This window comes from Schistocerca piceifrons, chromosome 4 (genome assembly GCF_021461385.2).
Source record: "Schistocerca piceifrons isolate TAMUIC-IGC-003096 chromosome 4, iqSchPice1.1, whole genome shotgun sequence".
Taxonomy (NCBI): Eukaryota; Metazoa; Arthropoda; class Insecta; order Orthoptera; family Acrididae; genus Schistocerca; species Schistocerca piceifrons.
Window position 1 is genome coordinate 20,852,220 of NC_060141.1, and position 19,630 is coordinate 20,871,849.

The 19,630-nt window shown below is 47.2% G+C and overlaps 1 protein-coding gene across 1 annotated transcript in view; it reads right to left on the reverse strand.

Annotated features, from left to right (window-relative positions):
• The window catches only part of LOC124795256 (cholesterol 7-desaturase nvd), a 121,298-nt gene extending 116,026 nt beyond the window's left edge, over nt 1-5,272 (reverse strand). Inside the window, exon 1 of the mRNA XM_047259201.1 lies at nt 5,213-5,272. The gene's annotated coding sequence lies outside the window, so the exon portion shown is untranslated. The remainder of the gene's footprint in view (nt 1-5,212) is intronic.
• Between the last annotated feature and the right edge of the window lie 14,358 nt (nt 5,273-19,630).

Below are 19,630 nucleotides of genomic sequence, written 5' to 3' on the forward strand. Positions count from 1 at the left end.
ACCCATGCCCGAGGCAGGATTCGAACCTGCGACCGTAGCGGTCGCGCGGTTCCAGACTGAAGTGCCTAGAACCGCTCGGCCACCGTGGCCGGCTTAAGGTAAATGAACAGTTATTATTATGCGAGTGATTATTATACTGCTCATGGGAGGTTATTGTCCCTCAATCATTTGCAAGAGTGCTGGGCACGAGTTTTGATTAATTATTGGAGAAGGTAGATAGCCGCGTTGTCTCAGTTATTGTAACGTGTGTGTGACCACAGTCGTCATTAATGTTTGCTTTCTTTTAAAGAAGTTTTGCAAACGATCGAGCAATCAAAATCAGTGTGGATTAAGAAGTCCAAGACTATGACAGAGACTACGTTGCCACTTGATAGACACAGTCATTAAAACGAGTAACACAGATTACCCCAAGAAAATAAATAACCACTTCATGTTTGATGGACTCATGTTTAAATGATGCATACTTTGAACTTCGGAATGTACTGTATATTCTAATGAAATGCGCAGAGGGAGTATTGTGTATCGTCATTGTAGTAGAATGTGTTATACTTCATTCGTTGAACAACGGAAAACGGAAACGGGTAGGCGTTGTTCTACATCTGGAGCAAGTAACTGCACTATTCCTAATAAGGACTATTTAAACACTTATTTTACTGACAGGCTGCATCTAAAAAAATGCGAAACTTCTCGGAAAGAATCATGATAATGTTAATAATAATGATCGCTCTTTGCCTTCCAAATGAGAGAATACAACTGAGTAAGTAATGTTGTAGACGGATTTTATGCGCAGTTCGAGGATGAGGGAAAGTCCCAAGTCCGAAGAAAAACTAACACTGAAGAAAAGAATTAAGATTTAATGTCCCGTCCACGTCGAGGTAATTAGAGACGGAGCAGAAGCTCGAACTGGATATTGATGCGAAACGTATGAGGTTGATCGTACTTAAGCAACGATACCGTCGTTATCCTGAAGTGATTTGGCAAACCGATATAACATGAGAATGGTTGAACGGACATCTGAAGCCTGTTCGTCCAGGACACGAGACCTGTGTCCGGTGCTCTCCGGAGCCGCTGCTGTCACTCTGGTGGAACAATCGCCTCATTCACACGTCTCGCGAAGTTGCCTAACGCGAGCAGTCTAATGTTTGGCCCTTATCATTTCCGGGTTCGAATGGCTCTGAGGGAGATCAGATTAAATCGAGGCACTCTACTCTTGCAGAAAACATTTGCTTGTGCATCCACTGCACGTGTTCACTGGAGGGTAAAGCCTACAAATGGTGCGGCACGTTCTCGCTTGCTAAGTAAGGCCCAGTGGAGCCCGGCAGCGTGAAAAACTGATTACCGCGGTTAGTGCAGTGCTTCCTTGCATGTTATGCTGGCCATATATAATGAAAGCCCAAAAAAAAAAAAAAAAAAAAAAAAAAAAAAAAAAAAAAAAAAAAAAAAAAAAAAAAAAAAAAAAGAAAAAAGTGGACTTGAGCACCGAGGATTCCGCACAGTACACAGACAGTTCTAAACAGTTCATCCATCCCGGGAATCAAGAAGCTCTACGATTTTTGCCTGATATCGATACCGGTAAGATACTGATAGCGGAAATTCCAAGTCTTTAGACATTAAAAAAAAAGAATTCGTGTTATATAATTACAAATCAACAAGGTTTATAATTTATATAAAAAACAGCTACCAGCCACATGTATGGGTTAAAAAGGTTTATTCTCTTCAGACCACGACCGGTTTCGGATTTTTCTTTACAAATCCATCTTCAGATGGCAGATTACAAGCATTCTTGGTTGGACCTAGTTTTGTTTGTGTTATTCGTTTGCTGCACTAGGAAAGAAAAGAAATATTTTTGTTGTCATATCGGTAATGGTATTAGTACGAAAGATTTACTTCTTTTACAAAATCTAATTGCTCATGAGATGGTTTTTATAAACATTAGTAAACTTGCAGGATTAGTGTACTTACGAGCTGTGTAGTTCTGCCTGACGAAATATTCGTGCGTTTATGTTTTCGATCGCCAGCTTAATACACTTTTCAATATGCACTATGTGAGTGCTATTCCAGTCAATGGACGTCACTTTCTGCCTCATCATCTTAATTACACACGCAGCACACACGAATAACATTTACAAAACGTGGCCCAGCTTCACATTACAAACGAAAACAATATTTGCAAAGAGCTTACAGTCATAACGATGTTAACTTACAGATGCTGTATAGTCGATATGGGTACAGTAAAATATCTCTTTGCTATTATATGAAATTAATCTAAAACGGAATAAATAAAATTACATACAAATAAGATTACAAAAATTATATGTAGTACAGAATTACTGAGTGTTACTAATTAGTTGTTACAATAGAAGGAGATAAATTCTAATATATGACATAATATGCGATGCACATGTTTTCATTATGAAATTTTTCAATGACATATAAGCAGTTTTTGGGGCCTGTATACTGGATGTTTTTGATGGAATATTGGGCTTAAGTTATTTTAAAAAAGTAAAAACTTCTTCAAAGTTATTTAAGAAGGGGGTGTTAACTTCTTTCGTACTAATACCATTACCGATATAACAAAAATATTTCTTTTCTTTCCTAGTGCAGCAAACGAATAACACAAACAAAACTAGGTCCAACCAAGAATGCTTGTAATCTGCCATCTGAAGATGGATTTGTAAAGAAAAATCCGAAGCCGGTCATGGTCTGAAGAGAATAAACCTTTTTAAACCATACATGTGGCTGGTAGCTGTTTTTTATATAAATTATAAACCTTAAGTACAACAGCCACGTTTCTCAACATGTCGACTTTCGACAAAATAGCGACAAATCAACAATTTTCGAATTTTTTCCTTTATCTGTATTGTTAAACCTTGTTTTTGCTAAATTTCATTATACTACGCAAATGAGAAGTACCCTGGATGTTACAATGAGTAAGTTTGTGAGCATCAATATGTGTGACAAATGGCCGTATCTTTTGATTGCATTCACATAGGTTAAATTTTTTAACAACGACAGGTTAAAACAGAGCTTAGTATGCGAACCGTTTCTGCGGAAAAGGCGAGTTAACAGACGGGCAGACAGTGCAATATAGAAGATATTTTTTTTCGTTTGATATAATTAATAATTATTTTCTGATTTTGTTTCCTTTACTTTTGCTGTGAAACCTTGCTTGTTGCCAGATTGCGCGATTCTAGGTCAACGGGAAGTAACGCGTCGAAATACGCTGACGAGGCAAAACGTTCAGAGCACTGCCCAGCGCGATGCTGAATGCCTCGTGCTGGCGCTGTGGGCACGTGTCGCAGTGAGGAAAGCACTAAGCGGAACAGAGGCGAACGGGCTGCCACTACAGGGAAGATACGGGCTGCAAATGCGGAAACCCAGAGATACGAGCGGTTTTGACGACGGGCGCACTGTCAGCGGCGCTGCGGCAGGAAACGAGAATCCCTGAAACGGCGAAGCTAGTCACGTGTTGGCGTACTGCTGCCGTTACCAGCTACGGAAAGTGGTTGAAGGATAGTGAAACATAGAGCAGGCCTTGTGGTATCGAACGACAACGTCCCATGACAAAAGTAGAGGTCAGGGGATCCCCCGCTCTGTAATCCAGGGTAGGCAGCGATGTGGGGGGCATCAGAAGACAGAGCACAATGCTGGCGCAGGCACAAAGGTATCGGAGCACACCGTTCAAAGGTCACTGTTGAACATGGAGTTCCACACCACACGAGCCCTACTTGTTCCTGTGTTGACCCAACGACACCGTCAGTTATGATTGCAGTGGGCCCAGTATTACCGAGTTTTCACCGCGGATCAATAGAAAAGTGTGACTCGTCGAATGAATGGCATTCCTTGCTACACCAGGACGACGGTTGGGTCCTTACACGCCGTCACCCAGGCAAATGGCTGCACGAAACACGCATTGCGCCAGCCGTGCAGGCGGGTGAGGGCAGAGTTGTGCTGAGTTACGCTTGCGGGGGATCTGTGGTGATAATCGCAGTCCCAGTCGCAGCAGCGTACTACGTGCATACTATTGCGAACCACCACCATCGCTTCACGCTTGAAGTCTTCCCCTACGGCGATGACATCTTCGAGCACGGTATCTCCTTGTTGCAAGGTCAGAATCGTGCTACAGTGGTTTGAGGGGGATTATAGTGATCTCACATTGGTGCCTCAGCCAGCAAATGTGCCTGATGCGTTCCCACTGGAACACAGCTCCAGCTGCGTGTCCGTAAACCTCCACCCCGTACTTTGCTGGAGTTGCTCTACCTGTGAGTAGACATCTCAGGAATCCTGTCCAGGACTTGTAAAACCGTGCCAAGCATAATATCTGTTGTACTGAGTTTGAAAAGTGAAACAACACGCTGTTACACAGGCAGTCATAATGTTTTGTCTCATCGGTGAATGCGGCATAGATTGCCGCAGCTTTCGTTTGCAGTTACTTACAAGCTACTATTTACTACACTGCCAAGGAACTACAGATAGTAGTGAAAATTTTCAGCTTGTTACACCTACCCATTCCTGAGGAAAAGGGTTTTAAATGAATGGATGGACGGACGGACAGACAGACAGGTGATCCTATAATGGTTTCGTTTTTCCCTATTGATGTACGTAACCCCAGGAAAAAAAGTCAGCTACCTCCAATTAAGGTACATCTTTATTTATTTCAAGCGTGGACGCTCTGTGTGCCAGTACTCGAACACCAACTGCTTCATTGCCGTATAAGATTGGCAGGTGGTCTATGTCCGAGGAAATGAGGTTATCTGTAAAAAAATTTCATGATCTGCGGGGCGAAATCTTGATTAGGCAAATCCCGATTTTGGGATTCCGACATAATGTTGCTACTCAAGTAACGTGTAGCCGCTACTTCATTATTTAGTGCCCTCGGTAAAGAAGAAATGCCGCGTAACAAATACTGTTTTTCCTTAAAGAGCGCCCGCATCTCGTGGTCGTGCGGTAGCGTTCTCGCTTCCCACACCCGGGTTCCCGGGTTCGATTCCCGGCGGGGTCAGGGATTTTCTCTGCCTCGTGATGGCTGGGTGTTGTGTGCTGTCCTTAGGTTAGGTTTAAGTAGTTCTAAGTTCTAGGGGACTGATGACCATAGATGTTAAGTCCCATAGTGCTCAGAGCCATTTGAACCTTAAAGAGCTCTGCAGATCTATTCCGTTAGCTGGCAGCGCCGGCGCCCCCCAAGTGCTCCCCCGCTGCTCCACTACTGTACCTGCGGCGTGTCTCCGTCTCGCTGCCGGCTGCCCGCCACCGTTTCAGAGCCGGCGTCCTTCGCGACTCCTCGCCGGAGCCGCGCCGCCGAGATTTATACGCACGCGCGCGGGCGATCCCCAGCTGGGACCCGCTGGCCTTGCAGCAATGCAGAATGTGCGTGCGTGTGGAGCGGCGCCCCGCTAATGGCCGTCGCTGCACCTCCACTACACTCCACCCTTGCCCCGCGCGTCCCGTGAATAACTCTTCTGCTCATTAACAAAGCACACTTTTACGTTGTGCCTCTTCGCCTGCTAACCCGTATCGACCCTCAGAAGACAGCAGCGCGGCTCTAGCTTCTGTTCCATTACCGAGACTGAAATTTATTGTGGTTCTCGTAAGTAACAGCAGGTGACGGACTGTGTAGTTCCCGTAAGGAGGCCACGTTAGTTTTCATTAATCAAAACTTCCGGACTAAGAAGCCGTGGTCCAACAGTAGAAATTCGTCCTACTCACGTTTCGCTACTATCTGCGGGCGACATCTTCAGAGGTGAGCCAGCGACTGGCTGCTCGACCGTGGAGTTCCCGTTTATACAGAGTGCATAGGGGACACCACTATTCGTCACGTGCTGTCGACAGTAGAACTACCCCTGAAAAAAATGGCTCTGAGCACCATGGGACTTAACTTCTTAGGTCATCAGTCCCCTAGAACTTAGAACTACCTAAACCTAACTAACCTAAAGACATCACACACAGCCAAGCCCGAGGCAGGATTCGAACCTGCGGTCGTAGCGGTCGCGCGGTTCCAGACTGTAGCGCCTAGGATCGCTCGGCCACCCCGGCCAGCAGCTACCCCCGAATAACGCCATTACTCTCGATAAAAGGTAATCGATTGTCACGTCGTTGGTACAAAGTCGACCTCAATATCATCTCACATTAGCCTTTATCTTTTCTGTTAAAATTGTGCTGTTTACAGATCTCTATGGCTTCTCTGTACATACGCCGACAATAATGCTATGTTTTACCTAGCACGCTCATCTCACTGAAGTTAATTTGGTGATCACCGTCTACAAAATCGTCTTGCGCTACAGCCGGTTTGTCAATGTGTTCCAGACGACAGTTCCTATCGTGTTTGGTTAGGCGGGTATTAACACTCCTTTTCGTTGTACCAATACAAACCTTCCCACAACTACACGGAATTATATGCACCCCAGGGGTTTCGAAAGGGTGTCGTATGTCTCAAACTTTCACTGATCTTGGTGGGTCTAAATATTTTCGAGTTGAAACCAGTCGTTGCCTCACCTCGGAACAAGAATTTTTACTGTTCGACCACGGCCTCTACGCCCCGAAGTTTTGATTGATGGAGAAGCTGACCGGGAAAGCCTGCACGGTGTGACGGTGTTTGTCCCGTTTTGCCGTCAGCAATGTCCAGCGGTTTTCCAACTCTTCCTCTGTGGGCCTACTTCCATCTCGAGTGATGCTTGCCGACATCGTGTCAAACGAAACAGCCTTTGAGCACTTCGACCTCTTGGCGTGGCTTCCAGCTCGTCCCTTGTTGACAATCGCCCATGCACGATTGCTCTCTGAATTAACGGCAGACCATTTTGAGAAAGTACTAACATCGTGTGAACAAAGTACTCATCTACTTAATTACAGACGAGCTATCACTAGGGAGATCAACCTACGACTGCAGTTAGGAGCTATGAGTAATATCCACAGAAATGGCATTACACATTAAAACGCACGCTGAAAAAGTCGCCTTAGAACGAAATGCAGAGAAACCAAGAGCTAAACAAAATCTATAACAACCCACAGAAAAAGACCACCCTGTCGAGACACCTTCAGTGAACAAGACACAAAGGAAGCCACAAAACTTCTAAAACTAGAAAAATCAGGAGGGATGTATGGCGTATTCGCATCATATACAAGATACCTACGGAAGCACGGAAGAACTCGGCTGAAAGAATTTTACACAGGTGCGCTGCACACCCACCGGGGAAGTTTATCCTCTGCTTAAAGTCGCGCTCTCGCCGACAGTCCTGCCTCTGGCCGGAGCTTCTAGCTGTCTCCCGGTCGCACTTCTGAGTGTCCGTTTCAAAACATTTGAACGCTTAATACTGAACAAGATTCGGGACATAATAGGCAAGCAACTGGTACATTTTGCCTTGGCTTCGAGAGTAAGTAGAACTGTTGTGACCGGGTACTGTCTATAACGTACTGCGTAGAAGACGAATTCCAAAAGAAATCACAGACAGCGGTAGTTTTCGTCGAACTGGTGGCTGCGTAGTACGGGATGTGGCTGGAGGGACTGCTGATCATTCTGGAGCAATGCCCACAAAGCGAGGAACTGACAACGCTTGTCAAGAACATGTTAGCTTAGTCGTGCTTTAAAGCTGGCATCCGACATGGAACAACCAAATCACTCACAATAAAAAACAGATCTCCACTGCGATTTGTACTGGCCCAATTTTGTTCACCAGTACCCTGGCAAATAGAACCAAGAAATGTTGCTACGTGAACGTCTTGTCAACGACTACCCAAACCAAAACACTAGAGGAAGGAGAAGCCTTTCTTTCCAGAAATTCGGAAACACTGAGTCCATTTTAAGTGGAGAGATTGTTGAAATCTACAGAAAGCAGAAGCATCCGCGTTGCACTTAAATAGCGAAATACATAACCACCATCTCAACAACAGGTTTTATCACAGAAGTAAAAGGCACGATTTCTATCGTAAATAGCTCAGCATTACATTACGTCGTTCGCTTATGTACAAAAAGCACCTAGAAAATACGAGCCAGAAAATCAAGAGTCGCCATACGACTAATGTCACAAGCGAGCTTGTCGGGACCTCAGAGGAGACGATGAATCCGTTCTGGGCAGTGTGGCTTTCACTAACGGCATTCAATAAGTAATGCAATATATGTTTTTCTCCTCGGCCAATTTCGGTTGAATAAACGAGGAATTTGTTGCGGGACATCGTGGAATACTCCCGCTTCAGCCGCTAGAGTTTCATTGAGTCCCGATAGCTGGTGGCGCTGCGCTCGTACGTAGCCTTCAAAATGGCGTCTCTAATAAACTGCGTTCCAGGCAGTGAAGTGTCATTGAGTTTCTTTTGGAGGAAGACCACAGCACGGCAGACACTCACAGGCGCTTGCAGAACCTCTACGGAGACATGGCAATGAACAAGAGTGCAGTGAGTCGTTGGGCTAGGCGTCTGTCATCATCGCAGAAACGTAGCGCAGACCTGTCCCACGTCCCGCGTGCCAGCTGGCCGCTCACAGCTGTCACTCCTGAAATGCTGGAACGTGCGGACACTCTCATTCCACGTGGGGACCCATCACAATCAAACACACGATCGACGCATCACAGTCAGACACCCCGCTGCTCGAGTGGACGCCTGCGTTGGCTGTGCTGACACGCTCGTGCCTCAGTTGGCGACCTCAAACGAGTGCGCCCGCTGGGTTCGTCGCCGACCAACAGAAGACCATAAAGAGTTACGAACGAGCATCTGTAAGGAATTTCTTGCGTGTTACGAGGTTGATTATGAAATTTTTTTGTCGAACATCGTTATTGGCGATGAAACAAGTGCTCAGCACTTCGAACCAGAAACAAAACGGCAATCCGTGGAGTGGCACCAAGCCACCTCTCCTCCGAAGGAAAAGTTCAAAGTCGCGCCCTCACTCGGTAAAGTCATGGCGACGCTCTTCTGGGATTCATAAGATGCCGTTCTGTTTGATGCCTCCCTCATGTTGCAACTATCAATTCTGAAATCATCCAACCCTCAGAAAATTTAAGAAACGACCTCAGTGTGTTCGTCGCCACAAATGTGTGAACTGCTCCTCCTCCTCCTCCTCCTCCGTGACAACGCAGGGCCTCAGACAAGTCTGCGCACCCGAGAGGAGCTCACAAAGCTTCACAGGACTCTTTCTTCCTCATCCGCCCAACAGCCTGGATCTCGCACCTTCACATTTCCATCTGTTTGGCCCAATGAAAAATCCACAAGACGTTGGCTCCAACGTTGACCAACAAGCCCTCCCAGTAAGGTGGCGTAAGAGCGTCGCACTGAGCGGAGATTATGTTGAAGAATAGGGTTCTGCAGTCGAAAGAGTCGCTAATAATATGGTGTATTGTTGTTGTTGTTGTTGTTGTTGTGGTCTTCAGTCCTGAGACTGGTTTGATGCAGCTCTCCATGCTACTCTATCCTGTGCAAGGTTCTTCATCTCCCAGTACCTACTGCAACGTACATCCTTCTGAATCTGCTTAGTGTATTCATCTCTTGGTCTCCCTTTACGATTTTTACCCTCCACGCTGCCCTCCAATGCTAAATTTGTGATCCCTTGATGCCTCAAAACATGTCCTACCAACCGATCCCTTCTTCTAGTCAAGTTGTGCCACAAACTTCTCTTCTCCCCAATCCTATTCAATACCTCCTCATTAGTTACGTGATCTACCCATCTAATCTTCAGCATTCTTCTGTAGCACCACATTACAAAAGCTTCTATTCTCTTCTTGTCCAAACTGGTTATCGTCCATGTTTCACTTCCATACATGGCTACACTCCATACAAATACTTTCAGAAACGACTTCCTGACACTTAAATCTATACTCGATGTCATTTAATCATACAGTAAAGCTGCATGTCCTCGGGAGAAATTACGGCTGTAGTTTCCCCTTGCTTTCAGCCGTTCGCAGAACCAGCACAGCAAGGCCGTTTTGGTTAATGTTACAAGGCCAGATCAGTCAATCATCCAGAGTGTTGCCCCTGCAACTACTGAAAAGGCTGCTGCCCCTCTTCAGGAACCACATGTTTGTCTGGCCTCTCAACAGATACCTCTCCGTTGTGGTTGCACCTACGGTACGGCCATCTGTATCGCTGAGGCACGCAAGCCTCCCCACCAACGGCAAGGTCCATGGTTCATGGGGGGGGGGGGAGGGATAATGTATTGGAATGATGAATAAAACCAACGTACTTTCAGGAAATAAAATGAACTACTTATTGAACGCCTGTCGTATATCCAGGGACTGAACGTGGGCACCTGTATTGCTGCGGCGTAGCCACATCAGGTAGCTGAATAAAAACATGACAGTTACCACGGGTACACTGAAACCCACGTCCATTTCCTGACTGCGTTCTATCGGCAATATCCCTCCATCAGAACCAAGGCGGATGAATGCCACTCTACCAGGCCGTCTTAAATCCTAGAGCCTCTCGTGTGCTGTGGTCACCAAACACAAATTCCGCAATTCGCGAGAAACTTGGAACGCAGCACTACAGAAAAACCTGCTACAGTGGAAGCTACGGTTGCTCTACGAGGGTTTGATCTGGGGAGCGGCACGTGGACCAGGTTCAACCGAATTAGCGCAGGCCGTGCAAGGCGCGGCGCACCGCCGTAACGGAGTACGCGGCAGCCCAGTCTGCGGCTGCGGAGGCGCTGGCCAAGTCGCGGAGCAGCCTGGCCAGGGGCGCCCTTTCAGGAAGCACACGCGTCCTTTCAGTGGCATGATCAGTGCGACTGCTCCTGCATCCTGCTGGATGGGCGCTGCAACGGAGGCCGAATCACCAGTCACATACAATAAATACCTCATATATTGCAACAAAGCTTTCGTGGGTGCATAAAAGAGCAGCTTGCCGTAATCTGTCAATAATAAGTATGATTAATGGCGAGGAGCTAACCTCTACAAACACTTCAAACTGAACGTTACTCTGCGGGAGATAATGGTTACCTTTACTTCTTAAGAATACAATTTCGCTCTGCACTTGAAACAAACAAGTGCATTCAAGGTGTCTCGGTAAAAGAGATTTGGATTGTGTTATGTCGCCTTCCTTACTAATTAAGCGTTGTGAGGGGACTCTGAATGCGTAACTAACAACTGTCACGGGATGCTGACAGCTTTCAAATTTTCGGACTATCGGCATAAATGATCGCCGATTCCAGCTCGTTGGCACCGCGGTATGTAACTTGGGCGTTTTTGTTCGCAACGTACACGTAATTCTGTGGTCAGTAGGGAGGGGGGGGGGGGGCACGAGGAGTGAAAGTGAACCTGTACCGCCACCTCTAGCGTTGTGTTGATTTAACTGGCTGTGTGTAATGCTTCAAATGGCTCTGAGCACTATGGGACTTAACATCTGAGGTCATCAGTTCAATAGAACATAGACCTACTTAAACTTAACTAACCTAAGGACATCACACACATCCATACCCGAGGCAGGATTCGAACCTGCGACCGTAGCGGTCGCGCGCTTCCAGACTGAAGCGCCTAGAACCGCTCGGCCAAACCGGCCGGCCGGCTGTGCATAAACCAGAGGCAACTGGCAGTACCTTTCCATTCAAAGGGTTGCCGCTAGCCATTCCTTCAGAAACTCTGAAGGCCGGCATCTACCAGATCTTGGCAAAAAAGTTCACAGAAAGGGCTAACGGAGAGATCTATAATGAACACAAACGCAGGATTCAGCGAAGCGGGATAAAGCCGTGCGTGAAATATGCGATTCCTCAACATCGGCATTTAAAGACGAAGTGGCTAAGTCGTCCGTATGTGTTTCCAGCATATTTCTGGATTGATACGAATAATTTCAAAGAAAAGTGGCACACTTACTGCTGAACGTGCTACCTCAAAAAAGGAAAAAATGGGGAATGAGACACGGATTACTATCTCCGTGGGATGATAAGAGACTGACATAAAAAAGTAATCTAAAACGGCTGATATTATTTGTAACTCTTATTTCCGAAGTCCAAAGGCTGATTACTGCCAGCTGTGATAACATTCAACCCTAGTAGAGAACAGTCGAAGCATTAGATCTTCGTAAAAACACAGAGGAACTCACAGCGCAATAAATTATTTTCCCCCTGCGTTCATGTTGTAAGAAATGTGGATAAATCAATAGAGGGGCACTTCCAAGCAAAGAATTCTCTTATCTTTTAGTCCAATTAACAGGTCAAGAACCAATAAAAATATTTTATTTTAAGACAACAGGCATAGCAAATATACCAGTATCTTGTGGGAAATAATCAACCGGGCACAAACAACAATTCTTAAGTTCTTATTCAGCACAAATTTTGGATACGTGCTTGTAAACGTGATTAACGAAATGCATACTTTTATTTCAATAAAACTATATTCCCCTCTCGTATGGAGTTGAATAGCACAAGAAAACGTAGTAGGGCATACGAAGGCATACAAGCTGCAGCACTGTCAGGATAAGCTATGTGAATTACCGAATGCGCCTCAAAAGCAGGTAAAAAATTTTAGATTTTTTTTGTGATTTTAGGGCGCACAACTTCAGTGGTCATTAGCGCCCAGACTACGTTAGGAATGCACCGCGAGGCACAAGTTTAAAACAGCAACTAAAAGGGAAAACACGATAAAAGACACATTGACAGGCATAAGGGAAAGGTCTCTGTTGGATTCCTTTCATGTTAATTTCTTAAATGTGTTGTCATTTACGGCATAAATTCCTCTTCTAAATTTACTGTGGCGTTTCTGACTATCTGGGAGGAGACCGAGTAGTGGAACGTGTTACTTTTAGACATAAAAAAGAACGATCTGTCACACTACTACACTTTAAAACACAGTTTATATGTAATTCATGTCACACAGTCTCATACGGAACCTACATCCGCTTTCTTTTATATACTGTATATGATAAGATCCTGTCATCCCCCTTCCGTTCTGTGTGAGAGGATGAATGAGCAAATGTATTTCTAGTTGCATGCTTGAGGGTAGCAGACAAGCCTGTCTGCTAGAGAACAGTAGGACCAACGTCAGAACAGGTAGCTACGCTTTCTAAAAGCAAAGAGGTTTCAATCCTTAGTATGATCCTGTCCGTCTCTTGTCATGTTGGTATAGGAAGCTGCCCCTCTGGCCACTTCCGTTTGTATTTGTGAGCCACCCTCAGGAAGGGACCAGGGCAGTCTGTCCGCGGCGAGCGTCTGAAGTGGTAAGATCTCCGGCTAAGCGCGTTTCTGCTAAGTCCGTAGGACAGTGGATTTCTTAAGTTCAGCCTAACTGAAAATTTAATCACCTTTATTTCAGGTTTAGCTCTAAAATATCTAATGTTATTTTAAATTGCAACGCAGTGTGATTCGAGTGTACAGTTCAGAATATCTTCCAGTAGTTGCTTTGTCACTACTTTGTGAGTGAAGTGGAACCACGTGTTGATCAATAACTCTAACTAAGATCATCAATCTTAAATGCGAATGTGCGTGAGATTATAATGTCTCGTCTTGACAATATTTTTCAATATAGCAACTTTTCTTTATGTTCAACCCACGTGGGGTGTACTTTGTGAGGCCAGTACCACGTGCTTATACAATTGTTTGACCCATCAGGTTAATAGTAAGACGTTAGTAACCAGTTCGAGGTTTTTCTTTAGTAAATTGCGTTTCGATGTAATTTATTTTAATTATCAAAATTATTGTGGAGTTACACTTTTGTGTAAACCAAGTTGACCACGTGAAGCAAGTGGTGTACGCATCAAAGTAGCCTTCAGCTATTCTTTTCGGGAAGATTTCACAGAGTGTTAGTATGAATTTAGTATACCAGTGTGTGGTAATTTCATGACGGACAGGATTGCGCTACGAACGTAACTTCTTTGGGTGAAAATTGAATCGGTTGGTTGTGGTTAATTTCCTCTCGCATATGTTACAACGTTCTTCGTGTGTTATTTTATGAATGCAGTGTTGTATGCAGTCTCCCAATCTTGGCTCCATATTTGATGTGTTCCGTAAGATTACAGTCTCACATTTTCACAATCCTAAATAAGGCACCAGTTTAGTTATGAATCAAGTTTAAGATGCTGAAATTTCAATGATCAATGTTAAAATAAATTTCCAAATATAAACTGCTTTATTTCTTTTTATTTAAATTCTCTTTATATATATATATATATCACCGGTTGTCGTATGACTATTAAAAGATTATAATTAATGTTAGTCTGGTTGGGAATTTGGTAAGCTAGACTGGATAGCTGGTGAAACAGTTGCGCAGTAATGCAAGGTTAACTTCCCGAGACAGCTCACAGCTTTTAACCCACTTTTATGGTCGTGAATAGCAGCACCGCTTGCAGAACAAATTAAAGCAACAACATTACACAGGATTAAAAAAACATCATAATCAAATGTCCTTAGACAGGTTTGTCAAGTTGATAAAACGAAGAACGCGAGCAGCTGCTCCTGGGTCATCCGCTAAAATTGCATCTAGAGTACATGGCAGGCCAAGATCAAGACGCAGTGTATTAAAATCCGGACAGGACGTTAAAATGTGGCGGACCGTCAGCAATTACCCACATGGGCAGAACGGCGCCGGCGCAGCCGTCAGCAGATGGCGATGGCTGAACCGGCAGTGTCCAATTCGTAACCGGGCCGAAACTACCTCCTCCCGCCGAGAGAGGCGGGAGGAGGACGTCCAAGCCGCGGGAAGAGGTTTCAAGGCCCGAAGCTTGTTGTCCGTAAGTGCAGTCCAATCGGCATACCACAGCGATAAAATGCGCCGACAAATGACCCTGCTACAATCTGATGAAGGGACACAACAAGAAGCTGTCCAAGGCTGGAGGACCGCAGACTTGACCGCGGCATCTGCAGCTTCGTTCCCAGGGATACCGACATGGCCAGGAACCCACATAAAGCTAACCGGAGAACCGTCGTCCACCAGCTGCTGAAGAGAGCGTTGGATCCGGTACACGAAAGGGTGAACCGGATGCGGATCACTGAGGCTCTGGATGGCGCTCAGGGAATCGGAGCAGAAGACATAAGCAGAATGTCGGTGGCGGCAGATGTAAAGAACAGCCTGGTAGAGGGCAAAGAGCTCAGCTGTGAAGACCGAACAATGGCCATGGAGCCGGTATTTGAAACTTTGTGCCCCGACAATAAAAGAACACCCGACCCCGTCATTGGTCTTAGAGCCATCTGTATAAATGAAGGTCATATTATTGAACTTCGAACGAAGTTCGACAAAACGGGAGTGGTATACCGAACCGGGGGTAACCTCCTTTGGGAGCGAGCTGAGGTCAAGGTGAACGCGGACCTGAGCCTGGAGCCAAGGTGGCGTGTGGCTCTCGCCCACTTTAAAAGTTGCAGGGAGTGAAAAATCAAGGTGCTGAAGGAGGCGACGAAAGCGAACTCCAGGGGGTAGCAGGGCAGAGACAAACAACCCGTATTGACGGTCGAGAGAGTCGTCAAAAAAGGAACGATAAGACGGGTGGTCGGGCATTGACAGTAGCCGACAGGCATACCGACAAAGCAGTATATCGCGCCGGTGGGTGAGTGGCAATTCATCGGCTTCAGCATGAAGACTCTCGACGGGACTAATATAAAACGCTCCGATCGCAAGACGTAAACCCCGATGTTGTATGGAGTTGAGGCGGCGTAAGATGGACGGCCGTGCAGAGGAGTATACGAAGCTCCCATAATCTTTGAGCGGACGATCGACCGATATAGGCGAAATAGGACTGTTCGATCAGCTCCCCACGATATACCACTGAGAACACGGAGGACATTTAGAGAACGGGTACAACGGGCAGCCAAATATGACACATGTGGAGACCAGCTAAGTTTCCTGTCAAATGTAAGACCTAAAAATTTTGTTGTCTCCACGAATGGGAGAGCAACGGGACCGAGTCGTAAGGACGGTGGGAGAAACTCTTTGTAACGCCGGAAGTTAATAGAGACCGTCTTCTCGGCAGAGAAACGGAAGCCATTGGCGACACTCCAGGAGTAAAGACGGTCAAGAGAACGCTGAAGACAACGCTCCAGGAAACATGTACGCTGCGCGCTGCAATAGATGGTAAAATCGTCCACGAAAAGGGAGCCTGATACATCAGCTGGGAGGCAATCCATTATTGGATCGATCGCTATGGCGAAGAGAGCGACGCTCGAAACTGAGCCCTGTGGCACCCCATTCTCCTGGCGAAAGGTGTCTGCCAGGACAGAACCCACACGTACCCTGAACTGTCGATCCAGTAAAAAGGAACGAATAAAAAGAGGGAGGCGACCGCGAAGGCCCCATGTATGCATGGTGCGGAGAATGCCCGCCCTCCAACAGGTGTCGTAAGCCTTCTCCAAATCAAAGAACACAGCTGCGGTCGGGCCCTTCCGCAAGAAGTTATTCATAATGAAGGTCGACAAGGTAACCAGATGGTCAACAGCAGAGCGGCGCCTACGTTGGTAAGTAGGCGTCGAGATTCGAGCAGCCAAACCAAACAAGAGTTAACCATTCGCTCCATCACCTTACAGACACAGCTGGTAAGCGAGATGGGTCGATAACTGGAAGGCAAGTGCTTGTCCTTCCCCGGCTTAGAAATCGGTACAACAATAGACTCGCGCCAGCATGCGGGAACATGTCCCTCAATCCAGATACGATTATAAGTACGAAGAAGGAAACCTTTACCCGCAGGAGAAAGGTTCTTCAGCATCTGAATATGAATAGAATCAGGCCCTGGAGCGGAAAACCGTGACCGGGCAAGTGCATTTTCGAGTTCCCGCATGGTGAATGGGGCATTATAACTTTCACGATTCGAGGAGCGGAAGTTAGGTGGCCTAGCCTCCTGCTGCCCGTTTTGGGGGAGGAAGGCAGGGTGGTAATGAGCGGAGCTCGAAACCTCTACGAAAAAGCTGACGAAGGCATTGGAGACATCCTCAGGGGCCACAAGGACGTCATTCGCGACCGTCAAGCCAGAAACTGGTGAGTGGACCCTAGTGGCAGATAGCCGGCGCAGGCTACCCTAGACAACAGAAGGAGTAAAACTGTTGGAGGTGCTTGTGAAAGCAGCCCAGCTGGCTTTCTTGCTTTCTTTAATAATACGACGACACTGCGCACGTAATCGTTTGTAATTGATACAATTCGCCACTGTAGGGTGGCGTTTAAAGGTGCGTAAAGCACGTCGACGAGCACGTAAAGCGTCTCTACATGCTGCGGTCCAGCAGGGGACCGGTACGCGACGTGGAGAAGAAGTAGTGTGAGGGATGGAATATTCAGCAGCAGTGAGAATGACTTCCGTGAGGTGTGCGATCTGACTATCGCAGCTTGTGAAGGTTTGATCCTGAAAGGTCGCCCTGGAAGAGAAGAGCCCCCAGTCTGCTTTGGCGATGTTCCAACTAGTTGAGCACGGAGAGGGGGTATGATGCAGGAGATGGATAACACACGGGAAGTGGTCGCTCGAATATATATCAGAAAGTGCATACCATTCAAACCGGCGTGCAAGTTGGGTAGTACATATAGAGAGGTCTAAATGGGAATAGGTGTGAGATGTGTCCGAAAGGAAAGTAGGGGCGCCAGTGTTGAGGCAGACAAGATTGAGCTGGTTGAAAAGGTCTGCGAACAGGGAGCCCCTCGGGCAGGATGCTGGAGAGCCCCAAAGGGGATGGTGGGCATTGAAGTCTCCAGGTAACAAAAATGGTGCAGGGAGCTGAGCAATAATTTGCATCGTGTCTGCCCTGGTAACGGCAGACGACTATGGAGTGTAAACGGTACAAATGGAAAATGTAAAAGTGGGGAGAGTAATTCGAACGGCAAATGCCTGCAGGCCGGTGTGCAATGTGATAGGATCGTAGTAAATATCATCCCGGACCAGCAACATAACCCCTCCATGAGCCGGAATACCTGCCACAGGGGGTAGGTCAAAACGCACAGAGGTGTAGTGTGCCAAGGCAATTGGATCGCATGGGCGTAGCTTCGTTTCCTGGAGGGCTACGACGAGCGGACGGTGCAAGCGGAGCAGCAACTTCAAGTCTTCTCGGTTGGAGTGAATGCTGCGAATATTCCAGTGAATAAGTGCCATCGTGAGAAGAAAAAGAAGATGCAAGAAGGGGTCACCTCGAAGGCCGCTGAGGGCCTGGCTTCGAGCGAGCACTGTCGCCGCTATCAGTAGGCGGACAGTCATCGTCCATTGGTTCTATAGGTTCATCGGCCATCTTGTTAAGATGGCCGGGAGGGGGAGCTTCCTCCACCGGTGAACGGCCAGATGTTCGGCTACCAGCGGTGTGGCCAGGCGAAACGGATGATGGCCTGGGGCGGCAACCGCTGGGTGGCACAGGAGAAGAAATGCGCCGTGGCGGAGAAGGAGAACTGTGCTTCCTACGAGCCTTCTTGGAAGGTCGTTTTGTGGAAGTACTGGTCGATGGCTGGGAGTTCGAGGTACGTAGGAAGTCTGCACGGGACGGTTCCTTCTTGAAGACCCGTGCATCTGACTTCTGGGTCTTCGTCTTGGCAGAAGCTGATGAAGGTGCTTGTGTCTGAGGGGTGACGGGAGGGAGAGGAGACGTCGATCGGGCGATCTTAACACTGGCCGAACGGACGACCGTAGTGCTGAAGGTCAAATCACATATCTGCGTCGCCACCTCCCTGGTAGTCCGAGGAGAGGCGAGGACAGTACTGTATTTCCCCGCTGGGAGCAGCGTGGGCTTCCTACTAGCAAATAGCTTGCGAACAGCCGAGGTGGACACTTTCTCTTTTACCCGAATTTCCTGTATACAGCGTTCTCCCTTGTAGATGGGACAGTCGGAGGAGGACGCTGCATGGTCACCCTGACAGTTCACACAACGAGGAGACGGAGGTGGACAGTCACCCTCATGGGCATCCCTGCCACATGTGACACATTTAGCCGCATTGGAACAAGACTGGCGAGTGTGATTAAAACGCTGACACTGGTAGCAGCGCGTAGGTGTCGGGACATAGGGGCGAACAGAAATAACCTCGTAGCCCGCTTTGATGCGCGACGGCAGCTGAACTCTATCAAAGGTCAATAAAAGTGTCCGGGTCGGTACAAGGTCATTGTTGACCTTTTTCATGACCCTATGGACAGCCGTCACGCCCTGATCAGCGAGGAAAGACTGAATCCCCTCGTCAGTCAATCCGTCGAGTGATCTAGTACATACCACACCGCGAGACGAATTCAAAGTGCGGTGAGCCTCCACCCAGACAGGGAACGTGTAGAGGAGTGTGGCCCGAAGCAGTTTTTGTGCCTGAAAGGCGCTCTCAGTTTCTAGTAACAAGGTACCGTTACGCAACCTGGTACAAGACTTGACAGATCCGGCTATGGCGTCTACGCCCTTCTTGATAACGAAAGGGTTGACAGAGGAAAAATCCTTTCCGTCCTCAGATCGAGAAACGACGAGGAACTGTGGGGCAGGCGGTAGTACTTTTGTCACTGGTGGCTGGTCAAGTTTCCGTTTTTGGGCAGAAGTCGAGAGAGAAGGAGAGAGATCCATTGCGGAGGAATCCCCCATGATTGCCAGCGCCTCCGATGGCGCGCTCCTTCCTTGTGGGGGCCCTCTCAGAGGGCACTCCCGCCTTAGGTGAATGTTTACACCTCAGGTCACACCTCCCGAGAAACAGACGGAGGGACCAATCGGCATGGTCTGAAGGTATCAGCTCAGACAATCACCCCTCCCTGGGCTTGGCCTTTACCAGGGGGTACGTACGTGTCCTACCTGTCTACCCAGGGCGGG